At 33.4% G+C, this 27,565-nt stretch overlaps 1 protein-coding gene across 4 annotated transcripts in view; it reads right to left on the bottom strand.

Annotated features, from left to right (window-relative positions):
* mwh (multiple wing hairs) overlaps positions 1-27,565 on the bottom strand; it is a 145,619-nt gene that overhangs the window by 63,815 nt on the left and 54,239 nt on the right. The window contains exon 2 of one of the 4 annotated variants that reach the window (XM_076117064.1): positions 14,568-14,595. The exons of the other annotated variants lie outside the window; for them this stretch is intronic. The gene's annotated coding sequence lies outside the window, so the exon portion shown is untranslated. The remainder of the gene's footprint in view (positions 1-14,567; positions 14,596-27,565) is intronic. 4 annotated transcript variants of the gene reach the window in all.

Raw genomic sequence — 27,565 nt, 5'->3', positions numbered from 1 at the left:
GAATGACTCCGCGTGCCGCTTGAAGCCTCTAGTGAATCTCAAACGCTGTCAGAAAGCGGTTTCTCAGCACCTCGAGGTTAACAAATCGGTCATCTCTTGCGGATGTACATCGTGTTCGTCCAATTCCTGGTCGCCGCGTGTAGAGACCAGTCTCACGATACCTCCTAATCGCAGACCTTAAAGTGGTACGCGATCCATTGAAAAATGCAGCCACCTCTCAATGGTAATGGCCCTGATCGGACAACAAGACCACCTAAGCCACTTGTTCAGCAGTAAGTGGCATCTTCAAATCTTTTCTAAAATCTAAATAGACCAATAATCAATAAAAATCATAAAGAAAATCGTTTCCGTGCAGCAATATTTCAAAATACAGAATTCAACTGACCTCTCGAATCAACACTGAATTCAGTTCTAACACACATTGTTAGAAAAAGTCATCCGTCACTTAAATTAATCTGAAATTCAACACTTCATAACACTAAACAGATCACTTCGCAACTACTTACAACAATATATCTTTCATATATTACTTAATTTGTTTACAAATTCACGATAAGCGCTTGGGCCACTTTTTCTGCCGCTGAGTGTATTTCACAACTGGCAGTCCTCGCTGGCCAGTTTTGTTGAAACTGTCATATATGCTTGACTTTTTTACTGTAAAAGAATGTGCTCAAAACAGAGACATTTATATCACTCTCATTATTCCGGTTTATTCTCTATATGCTAAGTTAATCGCTGTTATTTTTACATGTGACACAAATGATTTAAACCTTATAGAAATATTGTTAAAACCATTTGGCGATTAAAAAGAGTATCCAGGAGTTTCTTGCCAGCTCTGCCTCCCGAATTGGCGGTAAATTCACTCTCTGTATCATTGAATATCATGAGTGTCAGCATTTGACTTCATGTTTTTCAAAGCACGGATATCTATGAACCTAACTTCCCCTAAGGTCAATAAATGAAATTTTAATCACACAAAAAGCCTCGAACCAAATTTTGAGGTAAAAGGACCTTTTGGACGGCCTCCATAGTGTAGTAGTTAAGTTAGATTCTCACACGAAACAAATATTTGTACGATCCACAAATACTTGTATGTTTTTAAAGTCCCCGCGACACAAGAACCATACTTAGTGCGGGAGCAGTCTTAAAAAAAGTATTTTTGGCTATTGCGTTGCATTCCATTTTGGCAGACCAAAAGAAAACCGGCAGTGCGATCTCGGAAATTATTTCTATCATGCATGTAACTGCATTCTTAACTGTTCTAATCTAAAAAGCTTCTTAGCATTTCATGCGAATGAAGCATCGAATTACTAGTGACTAGATAATTCCGCTCCAGATATACATTCAAAATGACATTGCTCATGTAATGATGTACAATTACGTGGATCTAGCGGATCATGCAGTTATATACTGATCATTTGTACCGTGATACGGATTTACACGGTATGGTCAGCGCAGGACAGAGACTTTCTATATTCGAACATAATAATAATATGTGAACTACATTAGTCTTTATTAGAAACATAACATTTTACAGCAGATATTTGGTAGATGGTATTTTAAGATAATTTAGCACGTTTTTCAAGTTTAAAGTAGGAAAAAGTATGGACTTTGGAAGCCTGTTTCCAAGCCGTTAAGCCGTTAGTTAGTCAGATCACAAGGTTTTGTTTGAACGGTTTTAACTTTTCCTCATTTTGTCAAAGTAGCTTATGCTTACGCTGATGGCGTACTTAATATATGACAATAGGATCGTTTTTTCTCACATGAAACGAAAATTAATGGTGAAAAGTGGGTGATGTAAACTTAATTCATCTTAGTAAACTAAACTACTACTTTAAAGCACCTAGCTTTTGAGTATGAGTGTGAATTTTTCATAATCTGGGGGCACGGAAGTGCCCCCGCAAGTCGAGCAAAAAAAAAGCGGCACGGCCGTAACATCCTTTTCTCGAAGCAATTCGGGCTATTTTTGACACCCCTATAATTTCGTTGTGGATAAAACAAGAAGCCTGGATTTTCAGCAACTAATCAGTCATTGTATAAACACGGTATATTTAAAATTTCAGTCAATTTGAACTAGTCGTTTAAGAATTACAACTTGTTAAAATTTTGAATTTTGTCACTCACTGATTCACTGACTCACTGACTCACTGACTCACCGATCATCAAAAGTCTAAGGTACTTCTAGCAGACTTAGAAGCTTAAAATTTAGAATACAAATAGGGTTTAGTGTTTTAATCATGGGAAAAATTTAATATTTTCTAATTTCGGTCCAGTTTTCTAAATACACCAACTGCAACAATAACTTTGTAATCTCATATAAATGTATAAGATTACAAGGTTACATTTGCAGTTAATGAATTATTATTACTGTAGAAAATAAAATAAATAGGTGTAAAAAGGTACCTACTATATGAGGCATAACGGAGGGGGTATAGGGTGGGTAAGGGTGTTTAGCCCATGAAACTTAACAACATTCCCATAGGAAAATATGTTGAATTATGAAAAAAAAACGTCTTTTCATACAAATTGGACTTATGTTCGCTCTACAAAAAGAAGTGAGATACCATCAAAAACATTCTGTAAAAACCTCAAGTCTCGCCGTAAAAAGTTGTGAGATCTATATAATACCAAGTCGATTAATCTATTTAGTCTCTACTTAAAGGACCTTCTGTCTTAAGTTATTACGTATGTTATTATCATGCCAATTTAAAAAAAATACCTTTAAAACAAATAGATCGACTTGGTCATCGCAAGAAAACACAAATTCGCCATTATTAACATTTCAGGAGCATTAACTTCTCGTCGTGCTGTGTAGTGTGATACACACTAATAATCAAATCATGCGATGGCCAGGTCGGTCTATTGGTTTAAGAGGTATTTTTTTTAAATTGGCATGATAATAACATACGTAATAACTTAAGACAGAAGGTCCTTTAAGTAGAGACTAAATAGATTAATCGACTTGGTATTATATAGATCTCACAACTTTTTACGGCGAGACTTGAGGTTTTTACAGAATGTTTTTGATGGTATAAAATTCTAACCGTAAGAACTCAATTTTGTTCTTATTACTTTAGGTCTAAAAACTCATCTTCCTACCTTAGTTCCTGGTTAATCGCCTTCACGGTTATCAAAGGGTCATTTGAAAAAATCAATGATCTTAACAGTAAACACTGTCGTGACATTTTTTTTGTTAAAGTAAATAAGCATTGCCGTTACCAGGCAACTAGAATGTAGAAGGTAGTTGACCGTTAAGACAAACTTATTGTCACACTTTGATAGACGAAAATCACCTTTATTGTCTTTTAAATAAGGTTGAAGCTGACTGCAAATGTGCAGTGGTTTGACAAAGTTATGTTTTGCGATCAGTAAATAAATTTCCTAGAACATTTTTTAAACAGTCTTGGTTTTTTCAATTGTAGCGTTAAGTTTGTTTTTTCAAGAATGCTTCTGTTGGCTTCTTAGTTCAATATCAGTGTGTCGAAATGGACAATTAGCTTTTTTATTTGCTTTTTATTAGGCATTGTGCTCACAATAATAGGTATTGGGTATCAATTGAAATGATTAATTAAATGATTATTACTGAAAATAAATTAATTTAGGTTATACGGTCGAGAGCCCGAAACGATGGCATCTGGATGGTGGAGTGAAAAAGGTAGTGACCATGCCACTGTGGTTTTGGTTCGTCATGAAATAATAATTGTTTTTTCACTCACCAAATAGTTATTCGGGCTGAACATTCTTTGTTTGTTGTCCGTTATCGTAAGTCCCGTGGGCAGGATGAATTTTTAGTGCCGGATTTACTTTTAAAAATTGCAGTTATCCTTTCCTTGGGGTCAATTAAAAAATATGTAGGGCTATATATAGACAAATCATTGATCTAACAAGTAGAAAAAGATGGTAGCGTAAACTTAAACATTTTCAATCATTTTAGATTATATTTTTTGTTGTGAAATGTTGTGACAGCCCTGCAGTAAATTGGCCCGCGTGTATCACGAAGCGGCGCGGGCGCATCAAACACCAAGCGTCTCGTAATATACGCGAAGGTACTTTAATGTACAGTCGAGTACAAAAGTGTTTTTTTATCTAGCCTTTTTCTGTGTTTTTTGCTGAGCAAAGGCCTCTCCCCTAGACTTCCAGTCCCCTTGGTCGCTAAAAGTGTTAACGTTATATTTTATTTACTGTTTGTTATTTCAAACAGCGAGTATAATATTTTGTAACTGGGTTGTGGAGGACCGATAGACAGTCGCTCCATGTAAAATGCTGGTATTCAGCTGTATCCCGTGAGACTGGAAGCCAACTCCAATATAGTTGGAAGAAAGGCCCATAATGAGACAGGGTGGTATTTTACGCAAGCATATTCTGACTCATTAGTACTGGGATTTTGATCTAGACTTTGTTTTCTAGGTTAGGTAGTATTGTTGAGTTTTTGTACCAATTAGATACAGTAAATTAGTAGCTATCAGCAAGAAGGAGAACAATGTTGACTCATCGCAAAATACAACGAGGCTTGTGGGTTTTTTTGAAAATATACACTATTTTTCTTGTCGCAGACATAACCTACCTTACCTATCAAATTTGTCTCAAAAGCTTTAGCTGTTTTGGCGTAAAAATATAAAGTATTAATATAAACTATAAACGCATTTAGTTTAGCTTAGCACGAATCTATGACACACACGTCATACTAATAATATAGGAAACCGCAAGCCATTTCTTTTAAATGTGATTCAAGAAATAAATGTTATACACTTTTGTTATCAACTGTACGTGACAAGGGTGACATAGCTACGCGAACGAGCACACATATTACGACTGACACTCAACAGTTCCTGTCTCTAAAGAAAATGATTGCGCGTTTAAAAGAATAGTCCCACTGCTATATAGGGTAAAGGGATGAGGATAAACTAATGGCCTTAATAGTTCTAGGATATTGTGGCCAATTAACTACGTTGTGAAGATCTAGAAACGTTTTTAGCTATAAAATTAGTGATGTAATAGCCGAGTAGTTTAAGCGTCTCTCAGGTAAATGGTTGAGAGTTCGAATTGGAGGCAAAATATCAATGACTTTTGGAAGGTTTTCCGGGTTTCGTCCCGAAATATGTTGTGAGTGTGATTTATTAGGCCTGGAGTCCACTACGCCAACTAAGTGCGGTTGGAATAAACTGTATCTAGGTATCATTATGTAGTGTCACAGTAGTGTTGACACGACAGAAGAAGAAGTGCGGGTTTGGATCTTTGCGTTCCTTCAATAACTATGTTGAAAAGCTCTTAAGTATGCAAGGTTTCATCACAATCCTTTACCGATAGAGTCAGTAATAATAATTATATTATTAGTAACTAGCTGTCTCGCACAGCTCCGCTTATGCTTTCTTGTTGTTATATATTTATAAAAATTATTACTGTGTTACTTGGGGCTCGAACTTACGGAAGACCCATGCTTATCTGTTATCACTGTGCTTTAAACAAAATTAGTGTAAAATAAATTACCTATGATACAAGTGCATTTCTCATTCTCACGTCAAACACTGATGTATTCAGAGACTGCTCGGCATTATAGGTGTTTCCGAAAATTGCCGAAGCCGCCTGCATATCAAAAGTGCCGCCAACATATGCCAGTCACGTTGACATAACTATGCGTGTGCGTTGACGCATCGCATTTGTAATAGCTCAATGCATCCTGTCATATTTATTTTAAGGCTTTCTTTGTGATAGTCTAACAACTGAGTACAGAGCTCGATTTATCTAGATTATAATAAGACTTATAGGATAATTAGTATTTAAGCTTATTACAAAAAAAAGAGGCGTAAGAAATAGGACACTGTCAATTGTTTAAGCTGTTAACACTGATGTTTGAAATTTTGATACCTTAAACCAAATTCTTAATAAATTATGTAATAATTGTAGTAAGTATAATTATAACTTAAATTTTAGTTGTAATTGCACGAGAATAGATACAATGATATGATTTGGATTATAATCTTTGAATGATATCTATAGATCGTGATTTAAAATCTTAAAAAAGGAAGTTAGGTATCAAAGTTAATTAGGTTTTAAGTCATAATTTAGTTTAACGACAAGATAAAATCATCCAAAAATTCAGTTTACAAAAAAGATAAAATATATAATTTTAAACGTACCTAATTACTTGTATTGTCATCGAAAACAAAAGAATATTGCAATTACAAACTTTCAGTGCAAATCCTACGAAGTCTCATGAGAAATTGTTCATATTGTTTCTTTAAAGAGTTTTATCGTAACAAATCTTCAATTTGAAATGTGGAACGAAAGTTGAAATACTGTCACACTGTTTTGCCTCGTCACTACTAAGAAACTCATTGGTACAAGCACACGCAAGATGTGACATCCATTGCGTAGTTTATCATTGAAGAAGAATCTTCGATGGATGATATGTGGTAATGTATTACGTGGTATGCGATACAGAGGCTGGTAGTTGATTTCTAATTGGATTCCATAATCCAATTAGTGATGTTCGCGTGTGTTGAAGAATGCGGAATGGGTGAAAATGTTTGTCGCTGAAACTGCAATGTCATGTGTTTGAGGGGTAAGCAGAAGTGATGCTCTTTAGATAGTGTTTAAGGTTGTTGTTATATTATTTATTTGATAGTCATTGGTAGGTTTTAAGGAACTACCATATTATTATGGTATTATACTATTACTGATTCGTAGCATTGAAGAGAGAGAGAGGTAGGTTTTAAGGCACGTTTTGGTTCATAGATTAAACTTAAAAAACGGAATAAAGGCTTTGATTTACTTTATTTGAGCACTTAATTAATTACAATTTGTTTGTAAAAATTATAATATTTTTTTAATAAAATATTTAAATCTTAATGAATTAAATCGATACATGTTTATTTTATCTTATCTATGGTACTAAAGGCGCCTGCTGTTCACGAAATTCTATTCCCGATTTGGGCTAAATGCAAAGTTTTATGGCATTGACAATAAATAGACTTGCCCTTTATTACATGAGACCAACTTAGTAAATCATACATGGCGGGTGCATTCCTGTACATATCTTCTATCACCTCCGGGGTAAGAGGTTGTATAGTTTTAAAATAGTAATATAGGCACTTATTTTCTCCCCAAAGGAAAGTAATCACGATAATAGGTCTGCCAATGAGGAATAGCTGGATTATTACCGAAGCTAATATTAGTGAACCAAAAGAATTTCACACCCCATTGAGGGTAAGCGTACTCGTAATACTCTCCAAACGATATCCGAGCAGCGAAATAAATATGGTCGATATAGTACCTTAGGTCAGTGAACACGAAGATCCTATTTTCATTCACACGAATCTCAAAGCAGCCTATACCTACAAGATAATGCTCATCAAAAAGACCAGCCCCATTAGGAATACAAGGAAAATTCGCCACGTTCCTTATGCAAATAAATTTACCCCACCATTTCGGGAAATACATTGAACAGTCCACAATATACCGGATCCTTGTTTTAGCGTAAACCATTTCGAAATTTGTGTATATCGATTTGATGGTTTTGTATCCGCAGCCGCCGTACCAGAGTTTGTTGTTGAGTAAATCTGAACGTTTGGAAGTTAACGGTGCCCTGAAAGCGTAGTGCCATCGAGCTGGGTACCAATTATTGACGTACATTTGGTCTAGACTGTGGATTATGGCGATATCATGGCGTGGGGAATGGTAGCAGAATGCGCCGTGACAATGTTCTATGTTCAGACTTCTTGGGAACAGTCTTGTGACTCTCCACACTCGGTACCGCCAAGGGGTGTCGTTGTACCCAAATCTGCCCAGAGCCCAGATACGTAGTTCGGTCTGCTTGTCCATGTAAGGGTCTAACAAATTTGCAGCTGATATAAGTGTTCTTCTATTTAGAAGCAGAGCTGAGCCGAGGTTGATGAAATCTGAAAGTTATGAGATTATTTTTGTGACCGTAGACTTTGTTTTTGAGAGAGCATTAATTATGAAACGTTAGTGCCTGCGATGAAATGTGACACACTGCCGTGTAACTTAAGGTTAGTTAGATTTATAAAAATGTATTATTTATGAACTCGCACTTTACCAGCGTGGTGAAATTAAGATCCCGTTCCCCCATTTCAAGATGAGAATAATGCCTAGCAGTGGGACAATAATGTGTGAATGACTCAACTTTTTTATTTATGAACATGTTAACCAACTCAAAAAAGGAGATTCTCAGTTCGTCACAAACTTATACTTTTTTGTTGGTCAGATCGATTTTGATCTGAAATTATTTTTTAAATAATGCCAACGATTAGTAAGACTTAAAATGGCCCACATCATACCATGGCTTAATCCAGCAAAAGTGAACAATCGTCTTCTGAACTGCAGTTCATCCCAATCAAAATATCTATAGAATATCCTCCACCCCGGTGGCAAAGACTTCTGCCACAGGAATCTTGAGTACTGTTCCGTTTCATTTATGTCCATTTTGTGGGTTGTCGTGCCTTCATCCCAGAAAGACGACACTTCAGTCAGAAATAACGGCACGATAATGAAAACTAGCATTTGATACTTATTGAAACCTCCCATTTTTATATTGAGCTGAAATTACAGAAGTTTTTATTTATAGTCGTCAGCCATACTCGAACGAAAATCAAAAGATGACTTAGATAACTTAGTTTATGTAGAGAGAATGTAATTACGTCGTATCTTTCTTGGTGTTATGCCACTTTTCAACACAATGTGCTATTTGAACATTATTCAAAAAACAATTTTTTTTTTATCAAGTTTATTAATTTTCTGTTGATCAAGTCAACTACCCTATTCTTTGATTAAGTTAAATACGTATTTAATATAATTCACAACCAGACAGAATAAAAAACTTCAAACAAGTAAGTATAACGTAAACTTACATTGAAATAGACTGTTTTTATGTAGCTCCGTGATGAGTTTGGTAGCACAATTCGAGGTATTGAGTCTTTAAAAGGGCTCTTATATTTTTATTTAATTTAAAAACAAACAGTTATTTATGTTTACATTATAAAATATGGATGTGGTACAGGGTGCTACTTATTTTACCTCAGTTTTTCAACTCTAAGCGGCAGTAAATGTGGTACAGGCTTTCATTCCAGTTCGGGTAGAGTGTTATTAGGTTTTCCCAACTCCTCTTTAAAAAGTTTGAATACTAGCCTTGAGTTTTAGTTCCTTAGTGCCACGGGCCGACCGAATATAGTATTTCACTGCCTACACTGTCGAAAATCTTTATAGTAAAATATACACACTGTATATTTGTTTATTTATTTATGGATCAATTTTCATTAAAACGTTTACGTTATTTGATCTGCATGTAAGATGAAATCTCAAACTGTTTTCACCTTTATGATTCATCTTCTTAACCTCTTGGCTTATATTCGATCAGTTTGTTCAAACCAACCAACTGTAGAGAAGTTTGTTTACAGTGTTTAAGTGTCTCCACAATGTACAGGTAAGTTTTTTACGGTATTACTTTTAAAACTTGGCTGAACTGATTTGGTAAAAAATTTAAAGTATAGTACGTACATAATATCACGCCTATTATACCCGAAATGTAACTTTCTTGGTAGAAGCGTATAAAAATCCACCTTCGTCATTTACAATGTTAGTCCCATGTTATATAGGGCGAGCCTTTGGCCATTAACCGGGCACGTTGCCAATCTCTGGACTACAATTAAGATATATTGTAATATAAATACTTTGCCCGACACGGGAATCAAATCCAAGACCTCTTGATTAGCAGTCAGATACACCACAAAATCTTACAACATTTTGGAGTGTGTTTTACGTACATATTTTATAACACAGGCGGAACCGCGGGCATAAGTAATAAATCAATAAATAATTAATGAATATTATCTAACTCGTTGATACCAATATTAATTGGTTCAGATTATTTTTCACATCCGTACACACTAATCAATATTAACATGCATTTACATAAAACATTTGCATAGAACGAGTATACAATCAAAAAATTATATAATCTCCAAAATTGCTGAGACAGTTTTGATGAAGTTACATAAATAAACTAGCTGACCCGCGCAACTTCGCTTGCGTCACCTAAGAGATTGGGTCAAAATTTTCCCCGTTTTGTAACATTTTTCGTTGCTGCTCCGCTCCTAATATCCGTAGCGTGATGTTATATAGCCTATAGCCTTCCTCGATAGCGCGTTCAAACAAACAAACAAACAAACTCTTCAGCTTTATAATATTAGTATAGATAATATTAGTATAGATAAGTGTTTATGTAATGTTAGTCAGGTTTTAAATCGATTATAGTTTATGATTGACTGCTAATCTGCGTTTGTTGATAGACAAATATTGATGAGGGGTGTCACGTAATTTATTTTTAATTTAACTGTCGTATGTTTTAAAATCTAGATCATGACAGCGCACAGTCGAAACTACTGAGCGTAGAGAGTTATGACTTTGTATGAAGATTCCTCAGGAAGTGTAGAAGAGCACTAAGAAAGGATTCTGAATACCACGCGGGCAAAGCCGCAGGCAGACAGCTAGTGCTGAATTAAGTAGGTTGTTCCGTAAGTTCGTTGTTTATATGTTTGTAAAAGCTCCCGTGATGAAAAAGCAAATCTTAGAGCAAGAATAGTATTTTAAAAAGTTCTGTTTATACATTTTCTGACACGTTCATGACTTAACTACACGGCTGTAGTTTTAGGTTACTTTTCCTAATATTTATTTACTATTTTGAAAATTCAATTATTTATCTATCCTAACAAACGTAATTTACGCACGCAGTCAAAAACTCTCTGTAAATAAAAAAGACAAAACACAAACTAATCTAAGCTAACTCATATTTACCGTCTACAGACCGATGACCTAAAAACTCTTGTTATTATAATAACTAAGATTACTAGAGCCGAAAACAAGCATATAATCCAATCAAGATTACGATCTTATTAAAACTGTTGGTAAAAAGTAATAAGCGATAAGTATATATTTAATATTGAAGCTTAAAATCCGGGTCACGAAGTAACAAACTTGTTTAGAACGTTGCATATCTTCGATATTATAATATTGTAATGTCCACACTTGTGCGCTTTCAAATTTCATATGTCTGGTAAAATTCAATAGTACTGTTGTGATCAAATAAGTTGAAGTCAATAAAAGCTTTTCAAAGAGAAATCAAATAGTAATTTTTTGATTAATAACTAATACAAAACAGATAAATTTATAGTGTATTATTTACTGTGTACGGTGTAAAGTTGGTTTATTCATTACAGCAGGGTGCAAGTAACCAATAGCTCGTAGGAAATTTTGTGTCTGCCTATTTCAATGACCTGATTTTAACACGTGTAAGTTTGCTTGAGTGAGTTGAAATTTCATAGTATTATACGAATCTAAATGATGTGTCCTTAAATTTAGGACACATTATTATCTATACTAATATTATAAAGCTGAAGAGTTTGTTTGTTTGTTTGAACGCGCTAATCTCAGGAACTACTGGTCCAATTTGAATTCTTTCAGTTTTAGATAGCCCATTTATCGAGGAAGGCTATAGGCTATATATCATCACGCTACGACCAATAGGAGCAGAGTACCTTCCAGTAAAAATATAACAAAAACGGGGAACATTTTGACGCATTCTCTCTTAAGTGACGCAAGCGAAGTTATTTGTTTTCATAAAGTTGACAATAATAATTGCACATTTAATGGGCACTTGTCAATTTTATGAAAATAGTGAAGAAGCAAACCATGCATCAAACCTTTGCGCAAAGCACTTTTAGCAACTAACCGCACTAGCGTGTCCACATACATAAGGAGATGAACTCACGATGTTCTGAAGGTTAAGTTTTTGTTTATCTTTTGTCTGTCGAACAAAAGGTCAGAGCATGCCTGTAGGCTTGTCATCTGTCAGTTTTTACCATGATACAGATGTGTTTGATGATCGCGTGGCTGAACAAGTTAGCTGATGTATTTGCACGTGTATATGAGTCATTGTGTAATACATATTTAAGTTATGTGGAGGATTCTATATTGTTCTTATAAAAACAATTTCCAGCGTTTAAAACTGTTTTACGTCTCAGGGCCTTTTCAAATGTATTTACATGCGAATGACAAAAATAAAACTTGACCAAAAATAACTTCTTATGAACTGTACTACATATCGCGGATGGTCTAAGCAAAGAATATCTTAAATAGCAGAAAATCGCGATTGAGCAGGTATGAAAAAAATTTCAAGAATCTATTGTTTTCAAGTTGATTATATTGATTTACGTCCTTTTCTTATACATCACAGCCCTAGTATGAATATTATCTTGACAACCAGTACCTACATGTGATAAAACCACTAATCTATTGCGAAGTCCAAACCAGTTCCCATTTAATTAACAGTCGTAGAGACGTCTTTTGTACCGTGAGAGGTGCCTCCAAATAAAAGGACTTTGATTCATTGCGTGTTAATTTGTCTAGTATTGGAATCATTTGGAACGTTTTTCCTTGTACCCAATGGAAAAAAAACTATAATAATTTGGTATAAATATAGGGCAGAACTTTGACAAAGGTTTACAAATTCAGGTGATAGATATAAGAGCCTATAAGGCTATTTGGTTTTTAGTTGATCGTGTTACATATTTAAGAGTACAATTTGATGTCATTATCTCTAATCTGATACGATAGAGTTCAAATCCGAGATAGAAAAAATTTCAAAGATCTATAACAGTTGTTCCCAGTAGTCAGAAGCTTGAAAGTGACAACCAGACGTACCGTGGGGTATCAAATTATAAGGTAACTGGGATAGTCAGTTGCTCCATGTTAAATACTGGTATCCAGCTGCATCCAGTGAGACTGGAAGCCGACTCGTACATAGTTGGAAGAAAGGCTAGAAAACGATAAATCGAGTTTAACGATAGATATGTTATAGACATATCTATCGTTAAACTCGAGACACAGTATCGCGCGAACAGTTTTGTCACGCATTACAAGTTGTCTGAGCGAGACGTGACAGATACGCACTCGTGCGCGGCGGCATCTATGCGCCTGCGCCGGTGTACGCTTACACTCAGCTGTTTCTCACTTAGTCTTGCTAATAAATGAGGAAAATGAATTGCTTGATGAGAAATATGAAATGTATATTAAGTGTTCGTGGTAATTAACGCTTTTTGAGAGGACACCTCATGTCCTTTTTGTCTTTGTGTCTATATTCCGATTAACTATGTACATACATGTGGCGAGGAGTTTCTTGCCAGCTTTTCATTGGCCCTACCTTACGAACTGGCGGTTAATTCACTCTCTGTATCATTGACTATCAAAAATGGCAGCATTTGACCTAAATGAATAAATGATTCGATTTTGATTTTTACGGCAATTCAAAACTTATTAAATCTCATATTTGCAAATTTTAACCATGTTTTCAAAAATATATTTATTAAATAATATAATAAATAAATATGAAAATGAATACAATCAATTAATGCAAAATTGCTTTAGAAATAAAGTCAATGTAAAATTAAATATGTGTATGATATTCTAAATAGGATTGTTCAGTAAATAAATATATCTTTTAAATAGCATTCATTTAAATAAAAATGTAATTTAATAAAAACAATGTCATTAACATTTTGAAATTTATGCATTTCGGATGTCTTTAGCTATTATTTATTGTAAAATGTTGACAATCAACTATCTAATTCATAGTTGCGGAAACAAAAAATATAACAATAAATTATAACTTTTATATTATTATTCATGTAAAATGCATTTTCAGTTGTCATTAGTACATCTATAGATCATGAATATTTTTATTGATTTTTTAATAAAATTCTCTCATATATTGTATTTTGAGGACGAGAATAGTATATCGAATGTTTATTATTGTTGAATGACCATTAAAAATACTTCAGAAACGTCAAATTGTAGAGATACACACACACACTCTCACACTCTGAAGGAAATAATCATGCGAATATTAGTATCTATAGAACGGGTAACAACCCAATATATCAACTTCAAAAGTCATTAATACTATTTGGATCAAACTAAAGATTTAAAAATACAGAGTGATCTTTATCAGCAAGCAGAATTGCAGGCTCAGGCTAACTTATAAACTAGAGGTTAATGACATCAGTTAATGCATTATTTATTTTGTTTGCGTAAGAATTTGTTTATTTGAAAGTTATCACATAATAATTTGGTTGGATTTGATTAAGTTATAAAATGCATTATGACACCAACATTTGCATAATTAATGTTGAATATTTATCAACAGTAGTTAAGAAAGTTAATACTTTGTGGGCATTTTTATGTCACGTATAAACCTCTTTATAAATACATACCTGTAGCGCGATTCTCTACAACTCGGACCATCGAGTTAATCGAGTATCGAACGTTTGACATTTAAAATGTACTGCCAAAATAGTTCATACGACGTCCGTTAGAGACGCTGATCGGTCTTTCATATAATATTTTTCGATAGTTAGCCGTTGTCGGTAGTCTATAGTAGCAGAGAATCGAACTACAGTCAATACATTTCAGAATGAATGCACTTGTCATGTCACCAATTAAAACAATATTTAATACCTACCAAAAATAGGAAAATCGAAAGAATCACAGAAACTTACCACGTGATTATAGTTTACTCGAACTAACCTGTGAACAAAGAAAAAGATGATTCAAAATTTTAAAATTAACCATTTTCAAAAATATTACGTTATAAAAACGGAATCATTTCGACTACTCTGTCAAAAAGTTTTGACATTACACTCAAAAATTTGACACGATCTGTCATAATGTTTTAAGAGCTTAAAATGACTACGTTAATCTTATAAAAAATATTTTTAAAAACTTAAGATTACTATCTCATCTCGTATCGTAAATATCGTGACAATTTTGATCGATACGTGCAAAAAGTGACACAAATAATCCAATTTAGTCTTACATGAAGTAATCAGACATCGCATGCGTATGCTCGTTAAATAAATCACTACTAAGATTATTACTAATGGGACAATTATACGAGGTACAGTTTATTTGCTTTGGCTTGTATGTAATTATTTTATTGTGGTATATAACCTTTTAGTTCTTGATAGTATTATTAGTTTGATGGTATTTTTGGCTTTCCAGGAGATTGGATTTAGAATTCGATAATCTTTTCAGGGAGTGATCGAATTGGTTTAGTTTTTCATGAACCTTTATCCCGTTGAAGGTAGATGAAGCCATTTCAATTATTGAAATGAAATTATGTAAGGTGAGGAAAAACTTTTTGACGTTATTCGCGAACAATGATTTATCCATCTGAAAACTTTAAAACGATTCTTGTGATATAGTTATTAAATTATTCAGACTCCAAAAAATTAATTCAAGAAGCTATGTAATTTAATAGATAAGCAGATAAGTTTAAATAAATTATCCGAACACACCTGTTTAATAAGAATGTGCTCTGTTTAAATAAATACAAAATTATTTTTATTAGTATTAAAAATTTGTTCAAAAAAGTGTTATTATCTTGGTATCTGGTAAAAATCAGGTGATAAAAGGAGTTATAGCTAAAACACAGGAAGTACTTAATGAAAACATTAAAATAAAATAAACTAGTTTTTATATTCTTTAAGTCATTTGTTGTAATGATCTCGTAATAAAATGTATAACTTAATAATATGTCCTCAGGCTGTAATTATATTAATGCAGCTTTTAAAGAATATTTTTATTTTCGGCGATTATTTTCGTACATAATGACTGATGTTATTTTATTTATTTGCTTTCTTCCACTTCTGTGCATTACTAATGTTTAAGCCTCGACGAATTACCTCGAGTAGGATGTAAAGCTTAAAATGTTTCTGCGATATGACATTTTTACTTAGCAATAAACCTAAAATTCTTTATGTATGCGATTCGAATCCGAATTTTGAGCAGCGGTAATGAAAAAAAAAGAATAATGTGAAAACATGAATGTCTCACTGCTGGGCAATTGTTACCTTTCTTAATGAGGAAGGGGTTAGACCTTGAGTCCACCACGCTGGCCAATTGCGTGTCGAGGACTTAGCAATTGCATTCCTTCAAAACTGTTCTAAACTCTAAAGCGTGCAAGGTTGCATCACAATGCTTTCCTTCACCGTTGAACCAAGTGATAATTATTTCTAATACACACATAACTTCGAAAAGTCATTAGTATCGCCTTGGTTTCAAACCTGTAACCACTTGCGTGGGAGGTGCAAACTATATCACTCGGCTATCACCTGGACAGTGCTTATCTTATCAAAACCTTGTAATCAATAGTAATTTTGGTACTCAAATACTATTTCTTCATTGCTAGTAGCCATCTCTTTAATAATCTGTTCAGTGGTTTAAGCGGGCACACGCCAACGGAATTTCTGCGTCAAAGGTCGCTCATTGCCACCTATATTTGAGAACCACCACGGATAACAAAAAAATATTCTAAAAACCAAAACAACTTTCTAGTAGTATTGAGTGAGATGAGTCGCCACTATTCTGTACTTATCACCAATGAGTCGACTATCCCCAGTGAAAGTGCCGTATTGTTATGTATATGAGTCGTAGAAATTATGTTAAATGCTTATGTTGAACGTTTAGTACAATTATTGGAGATAATGAAGGAATTATGGAACTGTAGCTTTCATAATAGACTTACTGATATATTATAGTCTAACAACTTATGCCCGGTTTCTGGGGCACATTTAGCAGTAGATTATTCATTTAAACGTTATTGACATATATTTTACGCCTGTTATACTTGAAAGTGTAGGCTGTTAAAATATTTCTTAATATAAAAAAAAATAGTCCCATGTAAAAGGGATTTTTGACGGTATGGTTCTGACTAAAATTTTGTTGTTGTTTTGAAACATAGAATTAAAAAAGTGATATGTCATAATATGCGGACAAAGATCCGATTTTGCGATAAACTATTATAATATATTTTAATCATAAAATCTTTTTACTGTAGAAAGTTGATTGATCGTATTTGCTCGGAGAATAACGGGATTATACTTTGTCTACCGTTTGTTGCCGTAGTCTAATTTAATGATTACCTTATAATGTATTAGCTATATTTTTATGAACATGTAAAGTAAAACTCAAAAAAAGCTAAAAAAATAATCAAAATTCCGCCCATGACCACTGTTTACCCCTCGAAGTCAAACGCATCAAGACAAACCTAACCACAAACTGCGTGAAAAGAAACGCAAAAAGTAGCATAAACGCGTTCCATTACACGCAGCTATCGGGTGCTGTATCAAAATTGTTGTGGTTTATTTATCATTATAGCTTGGGTTTACGGAGCGATCAAGCGTGAAAGTTTATAAACTTGAACGCGATAACCCAAGTTTCATTGATAACATTATTTAGAAACTATTTGAAATGTTTGGTATTCCTTTGAAAATATATGAGATTCGAATGAGCTATTTATAGGTTGAAGCAATAAGCAAAAATATTCGGATTTAAAACATAAACTGTATGGACATTTGAATACGATCTTTAGATAATTTAAACGTGTATCTCTGTGAGAAATTAACTTACTGTAAATTGGTTTGAAGGTAATATCTTAAACTACATTACCACCCCAACGACACCAAAAAAAATCTACATTATTAAATCTAATACATAATTATTATGGTTATCTCTTGTTAGGAAATATTCTACCAGCCTAGCCTATCTTCCAACGGATACAGCCGAGTACCAGTATTTAGCATGAAACGACTGCCCGTCGGATCTCCACAACCCTCCAAACCTGGGTAACACGATAGCCCTCGGAAAGACCAGTTGTCAGACTTTCAAGCTCCCGACTCCTGGTAACGACTTTCAAAGATCTTTAAGAACGACAGGCGAGTCTTAGAAATATTCTAACATTATTATATGAAGCAATGTGATACAGTAAGGTACCGTTCAACCAGACCCAGTTCAAAAAAGTAACAAGCGCCACAAGATTAATCCTCCGTTATTAAAATTGCAACACACTTTCAAACAACACACATTTTGCAAACCATACGCACATTTGCCAGGAGATATTCAACTTTACGGCTTTCATTATAAGGTGGTAGGGTTCAAAATGTTTTCTTTCTAAGTTTTAGTTTCAAGTTTGCAACAAAAGAAAGCCACGTGGTTTAATTGCAGATTCGTGATGAACACTCATAATTATTGCGATATATATGTAACGGAATTGTAACATTACAATTTGATGTTTTTCGATTGAATAGAGAAAGGTGATTCTCCCACAATTCTTTTGCGCGTGATTAGACTTTCGCAGTGCAATAATGTACATGTAATAGTGTTATAGTTACTTGTAATGTCGTTTTGTATAGTATAGTCTTAGTCACCCTTAAAAAACAGTATGCGTATTATGTGCCACAGTTCACAACAATTATATAGTTCAAAAACTTAGTAGAGACCCTTGTATCCAAGATTTGCGGCTTGCCAAGGGTACACAAAATGCGCCTATTTAAGAAAAGCATATGGAGCAGGCAGTGGTTTAGGTAAAACACAGAATTATTAACAGTAATCTGGGCAAATCGTTCATGTCCAGGCTGTATTGGCAAAAAGCAAAAGAAATAAATTTTATACCTCTGTGTATTTTAGTTTACAACAGTAGTGTACGTAGTTTCTATTCAAATTTTGGTCATTAAAGAATTACCATTCAATAGTGGTGGTGTGATTAAAATAAATGAACTCACATTAACGAATGACTATTCTAATTAAATTTATGTTTTTGGTACTAAGTAAATTCAGTAAAGGTATAATTATTAAGGTATTGGTAGGAAAGGTATGATCTTTTATAAAATATTGTTGGTGAACTCGATTATTTATTGAAACCGGACATTATAGTTTATTAATAAACTCACAAGTAACTCACATAACTAATTATAGCCGATCGTCCGGAATATATCGATGCAAAAACTAAAATACTTCAAAGCCGGAAGAAATCTCGGCTTCTCGGCTACCGACTTCCGTTCGAGAAAGTCAATATATTATTATTAATTCCGCAATTATATTTAAATAAGTAGGTGAAGATTGTAAATAAATGATTATTATTTATTACTAAAAAACGAGTACGATTGAGTTTATAAATTGTGGTATTAATATGCGAAATGTTTTGATTTAGAGAGTAGTGAGTGATTAGGTTTAACGACTTTTTAGATTTGTAGGTAATAAAACATAGCTAATTTATATTTACTATCTAATTTAACGCGAGACATAAATTTTGACTTCAGAATTGGTAAAATTTTGGGGAATATAAAGTACTTAATAATATTTGCCTAGTACAAATTCAAACCTAGTTTTTTAAGATGCATGTAATATCTACAACGAAAAAAATACTTAGGTTTAAAGATTTTTATTTTCTCATAAGAAACATTACATTTCACTTACAATGAGATTAAAAATACAATTATACATTAAATAACATTAACAATAGCCTCTAGAATGTTAGAAGTGGTTACATAGTACGTGTTCTCTAAGTTTACATTTAAACATATTTATGTTATCGCATTCCTTAATATCATTAGGTAATCTATTAAACAGCTGTTGGTTTTAATAACAAAACCCACAGAAAAAAATATATCGCTCACATCCGACATTGAAAACGCACATATTATAAAGATAATTTTAACTTAGCATCCAGCAACTTCCATACATTTGTCCCATAATAGAATATCTTAGTAGCCATTTACCATATACAAAACTACCGGCTTATGAATAAATGAATTCCCATACCTTCTATGGTGAATCCAGATGCAAATATTCCCATAAATACAGGCAGATGCAACTCTTTAGACTGCAGTTTAACATATAAATTGGCGCCATTTTGTCCGCCATTTTGGCCGCCATTTTCTATTATATTCAAATTAAGATCGGGCGTCGTTTTAGAAATGTCATATTTGGATGTCTGAATGGAGTTTGTCCGTTAGTAAATGTATGTATGTATGTATGTATGTATGTATGGTGTATGGTCTTATATGGTAATCTCATTGAATGTACTGCAGCTGTAGTTCGTATAAGGTTCTATGGGTTCCATGTTTCGATTGCTGTGAGTTGTAGTTGTCTTATAGAATAATTGGATTAACCATTTTGAGTTTGGTATCGGATCAAAGGTTGTATGCGTTTCTGATTGTTAAGCAGATGTTTATTCATATAGATTCTTTTAAAGTCAGATTTTTTTGCTTAGAAGTGACGAATACTTTTGACACAATAGACATCAGTCATGATTACTATTTAAATTTATTTCAGATAGAAAAATCGACTCTTTGCCATTAGAGGGTCTTAGCGGTTACTACGAGTTACCCAGAAGTTTTATAAAGTTGATCTTAGGTACTAACTTGTGGCCTGTTCCTAATCGAAAAACTGATGCAAAGCTAAATAATACATACTTTTCTCATTAAAAGATAAATATATTCTACAAGTAACACGGTAATAAACCGTGCATAATATTAAAAACTTAAAATAATCGTAGTTAAACACTCACATACACTATAACTATGTCTATAAAACTAAACGAACTGTTAACTGGAGTTAATAAAGGTCGCTATAAAATCGCAAGCATAGGTACTGATTAGTCTTTGATAGCGTAACCATAAGTTCAGCTTCAGGCAGGACATATTCCCCTCCAGGCTAAGCAAGAACAAAAATATCCTCCTGTAACGAACCAGGTTAAAATTATTTCAAGGCGATTTTTGCTATTTAACATCTTTTTTCATATATCCACCAGTGTTTGTAAGCATATATGAAATACCTGCGTTTTGTCATTACCAATGTCATTCTCACGTAGTAGATTTTTTTAAATTTTTGGTAAGTATTTGATGTTACAGCAGCAACAAAAAATCATAATTTGTGACAAACAGCCTGGTAACAGACGAACAGACGGACGAACAAACAGCGGAGGCTTAGTAATAGGGTTCCGTTTTTACGTTTTAGGCACGGAACATTTAAAATTTGAAAATACCAATAGCACTTTGTCCGACCAGAGGGCTTATCACGTATTTCAGTAGACAACTAATGTACGTCAAAATGATAAGCACTATTCAATTTATTGCTGCTTTGACGTATTGTGATAATTACTATAATCTTAGGGGGAAAACAATATACAGCATAGTGGCTTTCAAATAATTGTCAACTGAATAACGTGATTGCCTCCCTGGGAATCGAACACCAACCGCGGTACACTACCAACCGCGCCACAGAGACAGTTTACAAGTTACCATAGTTTAACGTCAGTTATCCCGGTTTGCTCCAAATAACGGTCACGTTAGTGCAAGCGATAACTAGTATGATTACGTTCTAACGAAGATTGCTTATTTTATTCAACGCCTTTATCGTTTATATTTATTAGCTGTAAAGTGCATAATGTGTTCATTTTCTTTTAAGTGGCTGCTTGGCTGCTGTAATCTTTGCTGTTATTTATGATCGTAAAATGGTGTGGAAAGTCTGCTCTATATTATACTTCTAGTAGGAATTTATTTTAATATTACGCGGGCGTTTGAGTGAAGATGATTAAATTTTTTGTTTACCATATTTAAATGGTTAGAAAAGCGATGATTTGTATACTATTCGAAAATACCAGCGTCAAATAACTCAGTTTATTTCAGGATCAAAATAAATAAAAGTATTTTTATTTCGATGGTATCGAAGTTACATCAACCAAATGTCAAATTTTGGCACTACTTGACATTTACAAGATGATTTAGAATGGTAGGTAAAGTGGAAACAAATAATTTACGAGTAGGTATATTAAACGAAATTTAATTCAAACTAGAGTAATTGTCATTTCCGCTGTCCTGCAATGCCTGCCTCTGAATGGACGATAGTACAAAAAATAATACCTAAATGAATAAAATTTAAGTTTATAATTTTATTTTACCAATAACTACGAGTTTAACATTTACACGTCGTAAATACACTCTATAAATTGTCCCAAAAAATATACTATAACAAGAAACACGTCTTATAAGAAAATATCCCCATATTTTCTATGAGTAGCTCTGTATTCAGGTTCAAAGACACAATACACAAGCCGTCACATGCACAACAGATCGTCCGGGGACAATAATCGACTGTTTCCGACACATAATGGAGCAAGCTTCCTTTGCATCGAGCCCATTCAGGCTTAGTCGCGAAGGTATGTAGATAAAGATGTATTGCAAGTACAGTTTCTATAAGTTTGTCTTACATGACTTCTGTCTCATTACATGGGGCATAAAGTAAATACCGGGTTTTAAAGGTTAAAGAAAACAAGTTGTTGTTTACCTTACGTTGATACATTTTTCGTCTGTTTTTTATCTCTGGGGTTAAGATTAATTCGTGCTCTTCAACTCCTGCCCTAAGAATTGCTCTTGTATAACGGGGACTTTTACAAATAACTGAAAGTACAACCAGACAAAAAAACTACTATTTGGAAATCACACAAATATTTATTCCGTTTAGGAATCGAACCCAGGACCCCGATCCCAACCCCGATCCCGATGCACTGGTAGTGGCGTAGCGGCCACATTAACCACAGTGCCACTCCCGTCGAGTACGTCGATAATAATTAGTGCGGTAGCTTTTTTACACTTTTCTTTAAAAAATCTAAGAATATTAAAAAACAGTAGCTGAACAGTATTGATTAAGATGCAGAGAACACTAAAGGTATGTATTTTATCTTAAACGACGTTCAAACACCCGATAACGGTCAATGATTGATCATGAATAGAACGATTCTCAGTCAATTGAACTGTCGAATATCATTCAGTTGTCAATCTGCTAGCTACAATTTCAAATCGATAGACGATCTGTTTTCACTCTAATAATTCGTATTATTTTCTTACAACTAAATAAATATAAGTCTGTAACCATGACTTATGAGTTGAATAAATTGTGGCCTCTGTTACCGTACAGGAGGTGTCAGGTTCGATTTACGAGATGGGCAAAGTGCTATCGGGTTTTGCTAATTTCTCTAGGAATGTTTTTAATTGAAGGTTAGTACCTAGAACCGGGTCGCCCCTTTTCAAAAGACTGAATACTCTAGCATTTATGGGTGAATTTTCTCTGCCAATACCTTCGTCTATAAACAGGCGTGATAAAAATAACTACACACCATGTCACCATCAGTTATAATGATACTCTCACATATCGTGTGATTCAGAAACTACGCGGAAACGTACTCGGATAGATACTTGGAAATAATAGAAACCGATTCGATTCTCATGACTGTGCGTGTCTTCACCTCTAGAGGGACAAATATAGACAACTGATGGATGTATTTAAAACAATTGAATAATGTAGACCCTTTCAAAGTGGTTTAACCCCCGGTTTCTGAGGTATATTTAGTGGTAGTTTATCTATTCGATAGCGTTTTTTTTTGTATATGTTTAAACGCTTTTGAATAGATAAACTACCGCTTATCGAAGAACCAGGCTTACCGAAGGATCAGGCTACCGAAGGGTATCGTATGGTAACCCAGGTGTGTTGTGGAGGTACGATAGGCAGTCGCTCCATGTAAAATACTGGTATCCAGCTGCAGCCGGTGAGACTGGAAGCTGACTCCAACATAGTTGGAAGAAAAGCTAGGCTGATGATGATTGCAAAGTTTAACTCAACCTATCAAAAAGTATTTTAAAAGCTTTTTCCCTAATCAATAAGTAATACATTGATTCACCGCGTATGTTATAAAGTAATAAATAAAAGTAAAACGAAACATTCCTACTTAAGCTATAAATAGACAAATAATCTGGTAGATCCGGATCTGAGATTGCGTGCGTAACGACGTGTCAATCATGGTGATATTGATTCAGTCAATATACTGTGTGTTTAGTAAGTGAATTAGCGATAAGCGAAACGAGAAGCGATTATTTAACTCTTTATACGGTCCTAGCTTGGTGGTGATAGCTTCATTCTACAGTGTTCTGTGATTATTTCGTTTGTCAAAACAATTAAATGTTTTACGGTTGATTAGCTTCAACCCCAGCTAAGCCTTCTCGAAGACGATTTCTCAAATTCTTGTTAGAAATGTGCTGTTTTGTGTAGCGGCCTTCATGTTATTGTTATGTATCATATTACATAGAATTAAGGCAGTTTGCAACTAGAGTCTATAAATATAGTACCTCCTCAGTTTAATTTATTAGCAAAAAATAGTCATTTCGAAAAACATTTATATGTTAATTTATTATTTTCATTAAAAAAATACTTGAAAGCCGATCTTTTAAATATTGTCACGAATATTTTGTTTGTTCATTCGCTTGTTAGTTTTTTCTGTCCGCATACTATAGAGTTAACAATTGAATATTATAAAATAATTTGTTTCAAAAGCCTTTTTTTAATTGACGTCTATCTTCTAAGGCATCTATCTACACTCGCTATTCACTGAACCCGCAATACTCAGTCCGCAAGCCGTCCCGATAGATCTCTTCTAAATAATTACTGACAGGCAGTTAGTCATCCTGTTGCCTGCTGTCTGTTCCTACAGATAGAACCTTGTCACTTTACAGGTATACTGATAAATTGTTGCAAAGATGAACAGAAAACTAATACATCCTTATGTATAATATACATACCTATTAATATATATTATTTTGTTGTTGTATGTTGCATAAGCATGGTGTGCAAAAATAAGAACATTTTTTCTACTATGTTTTTTATATAATATGAACAAAATTTGTTATCATTTCGCTCAAAGATTGGACAAAATAACGAATTTGTATTATTAGAATAGACATGCAATTATCTAGTTTTACTTCGTATTCAACTTGGGTAAAAACTAGGTAGTTTTCTTATCCTAAATCTTACATGACTTCATAAAATTGATCAATAAGTTCCTCTTTTTAATGCAAAAACTACTGAAAGGTGTTTGATGAAATCTAAGCGAAAGTCAGTTTACGAACTACCTATATGATATTAGCTGATAGAATACGTTTGACTACATGAAATCTTATATGACAAAATAGTTTTCATGCAGAAGTCGGTCATCTTTAAGAAACGCCTAGATCTATTATCTCAACAAATCAATCAATCTATATAAAATAATAAAAGAACCGCTTGTAATTACTAATTACTAAACCCGTAATTACTTATTCAATACACTGTGTCTATTAGCGACATTACCTATCATTCGCGTCACGTACTTTTATTGGCATTACAAACACTCATATAAAAGTTTGCCTTATTATTTTTACTACCATTAACCCGGAATGTACTATCCTAAATAATTGGATACTAAAAATCTTGAAAAAAAACCTTTATTTACAACAATTTCTCTTATCTTATATTATAAAGTAAACAGTTTATGAAATTGAAGATGTGTTTTTAGTTTAGACATGCACATAGTTATTATGCTCTAATATAACTAAGCGGCTACCCATCTATGAAAAAGCTTTTCCGTATAAAACTAAAATTGAAAAACTGCGAATATTTCAAATAACGTCAAAAAGTCATAATAATATATAATTTCTTAATTGCTTACTAATTATTTTTATACTTTTGATAACATTTTTTACTTCAGTTAAAATATTCAAATACTTTCCTTCAGCTTTTTGTTTATTCATTCTTCGGTACTAAGTTTGCCGGGTCAGTCTTTAATACAAAAGCACACTCATACCAAACATCAAATTGTCAAAAAGCAAAGCATCAATCATCAAATCATCCCATCTTTATCAAAATTATTTTTCCATAAGTTTTTCATCGTACAATGGCGGCCCATCTAATTGCTCGCTCTGGGTTTATTTACCTCTGCGCGGGTGCTGCTAACGGTAACACTGAACCACTGCTACTGTGCGTGCCGGCAACTAGCCTACATATTTTATGCTACCATTCAGCTTTTGAGATAGCTTGTTTTGATTTGCTGCCAATTTGGTGACAAAAAATGTTTGTCGAAATTTGTGGAGTTAAGTGTTTTAATTTGAATTGCTGTAATAAATAATAAGTACCTACGTTTTAGACGATTTGAATGTCCAAAAAGAGCAACTAAAATATTTTTGGTCAAAATTAATTACTTACATTTTAAATTAATTGCTGAAACAAAAATAAGTTTGTCTTAAATTTGTATGAATCCCGGAAAATATCGAGATAAATTATGCTTTTCTTGCTTATTAAAAAAACGTTTTAAATAAATTGATTTATCATTTTAATATTTATCTATTACAGTTTTTAAACAGGATAATACTTCTATAACTGAAAGTGGACTTAAAATGTTTTAGATAACAAAATCAAGATATATTATTTATGGTTTGGTGGCATGTTTAAGTACTAAATGTAAGAAACTATGTGCTGTATCATTCTACTAGTTTTTTAATGATCCGCAAGTCATTCAGTACCAAAGTGAGCATTGAAAAGGTTAACACAATAGCAAAGCGATTAATTTTAAGGAAGACATTTTCAAAAATATATTGTTAACAAATTAAATTACTTTCTAAAATGAAAGCAAGTATACATCCTAGAAGCTTCCTTATCGACATTAATGAGATAGTGTATTTTTTATTGCTGTGATAACAATAGACTCTAAATTATGGACTGTCAATAACATTATTTTGTATTTTATTAAATAAGTTTTTGAAATTAAAGAATTAATTCTTTATTCAGTCATCTTTGAAGAGAAATATCTTTAAAATAATAATTTGTTTTGACTGCCTCTGTGGTGCGGTCGAAAGTGTATCTGACTTATGATCACAGAGCCCAAGTTCGATTTTTGTGTCCAGTTAATTGGCAATAGGTTCGGCCCCTATTATATATTATGATAGTGGAGTTTCACCGAAGATGACCTCCTAAGTCAGAAACCTCCTCAGTGCTTATTCAGATATTTTTTTATTTTAAATCAGTGTTTGATCAAACGATTTTCGTTATTTTAAATATTATCTATTTTACCAATAAAAGCTCTGATTAGTTATGTTATGTTTTGTCACTTTCAACCAATTTAAAAACGGTATATGAGTGAAAAAGACAAAAGAAACACTGTATTAGTAATCAAAGCTCACGCGATATTTACAAGCAAGGCAATACAAATACTTCAAGTTGTTTGTTTTCAAGTAAAAGTAAGAGGGGTCTCATATTACGCTACGAGATACGCAGTCAATTACCTTAGCAAAGATGCAAGAGGCTGCTAACGGGTACTTAATACTTATTACACAGCAACTGTGCGTAACGGAATGGCGATCGGTCATAGATAAAGTTAAGGAATGTTGATGAGGTTAGGTTATAGACGGGTGAGCATTTTATGAAGTGTTTTTGTTACTTTGTGTAGGGGAAAGCTGTCTATTGATATCGTAGATATGAAAACGCTATTTTTTTATATTTAGAACGAAGTATTTGGTTTTTAAGGTATTTGACATATTATACAATTAATAGAATTTCCTTTTACGTCATTTTCTATCGCTATGTTCTGCATCAGAAATCAAAAAGTCGTAACTTCGATTCTCAGTTTTGGAGTTTCGATTGTCTTATATCTGAATACGAAATCAGCCGAAAAAAATTACCTAAATATACAAAACCTAAGTAAAAATGACGGATGAATAAAGATTAGATCTAGCTAAACGTATCTAGAATCAATTTGACCCAAATCAACAAAAAGTAGAATTATTTATGCAAATTATAAAGAAGTTGCCAATCCACACTCTAAAACATTTCAACTCGAACAAAACAACTTTCTTTT

This window comes from Anticarsia gemmatalis, chromosome 8 (genome assembly GCF_050436995.1).
Source record: "Anticarsia gemmatalis isolate Benzon Research Colony breed Stoneville strain chromosome 8, ilAntGemm2 primary, whole genome shotgun sequence".
In the NCBI taxonomy this organism is placed as follows: Eukaryota; Metazoa; Arthropoda; class Insecta; order Lepidoptera; family Erebidae; genus Anticarsia; species Anticarsia gemmatalis.
The sequence above is the reverse complement of the archived record's forward strand: the minus strand, read 5'-3'. Positions and strand labels throughout refer to the sequence as shown.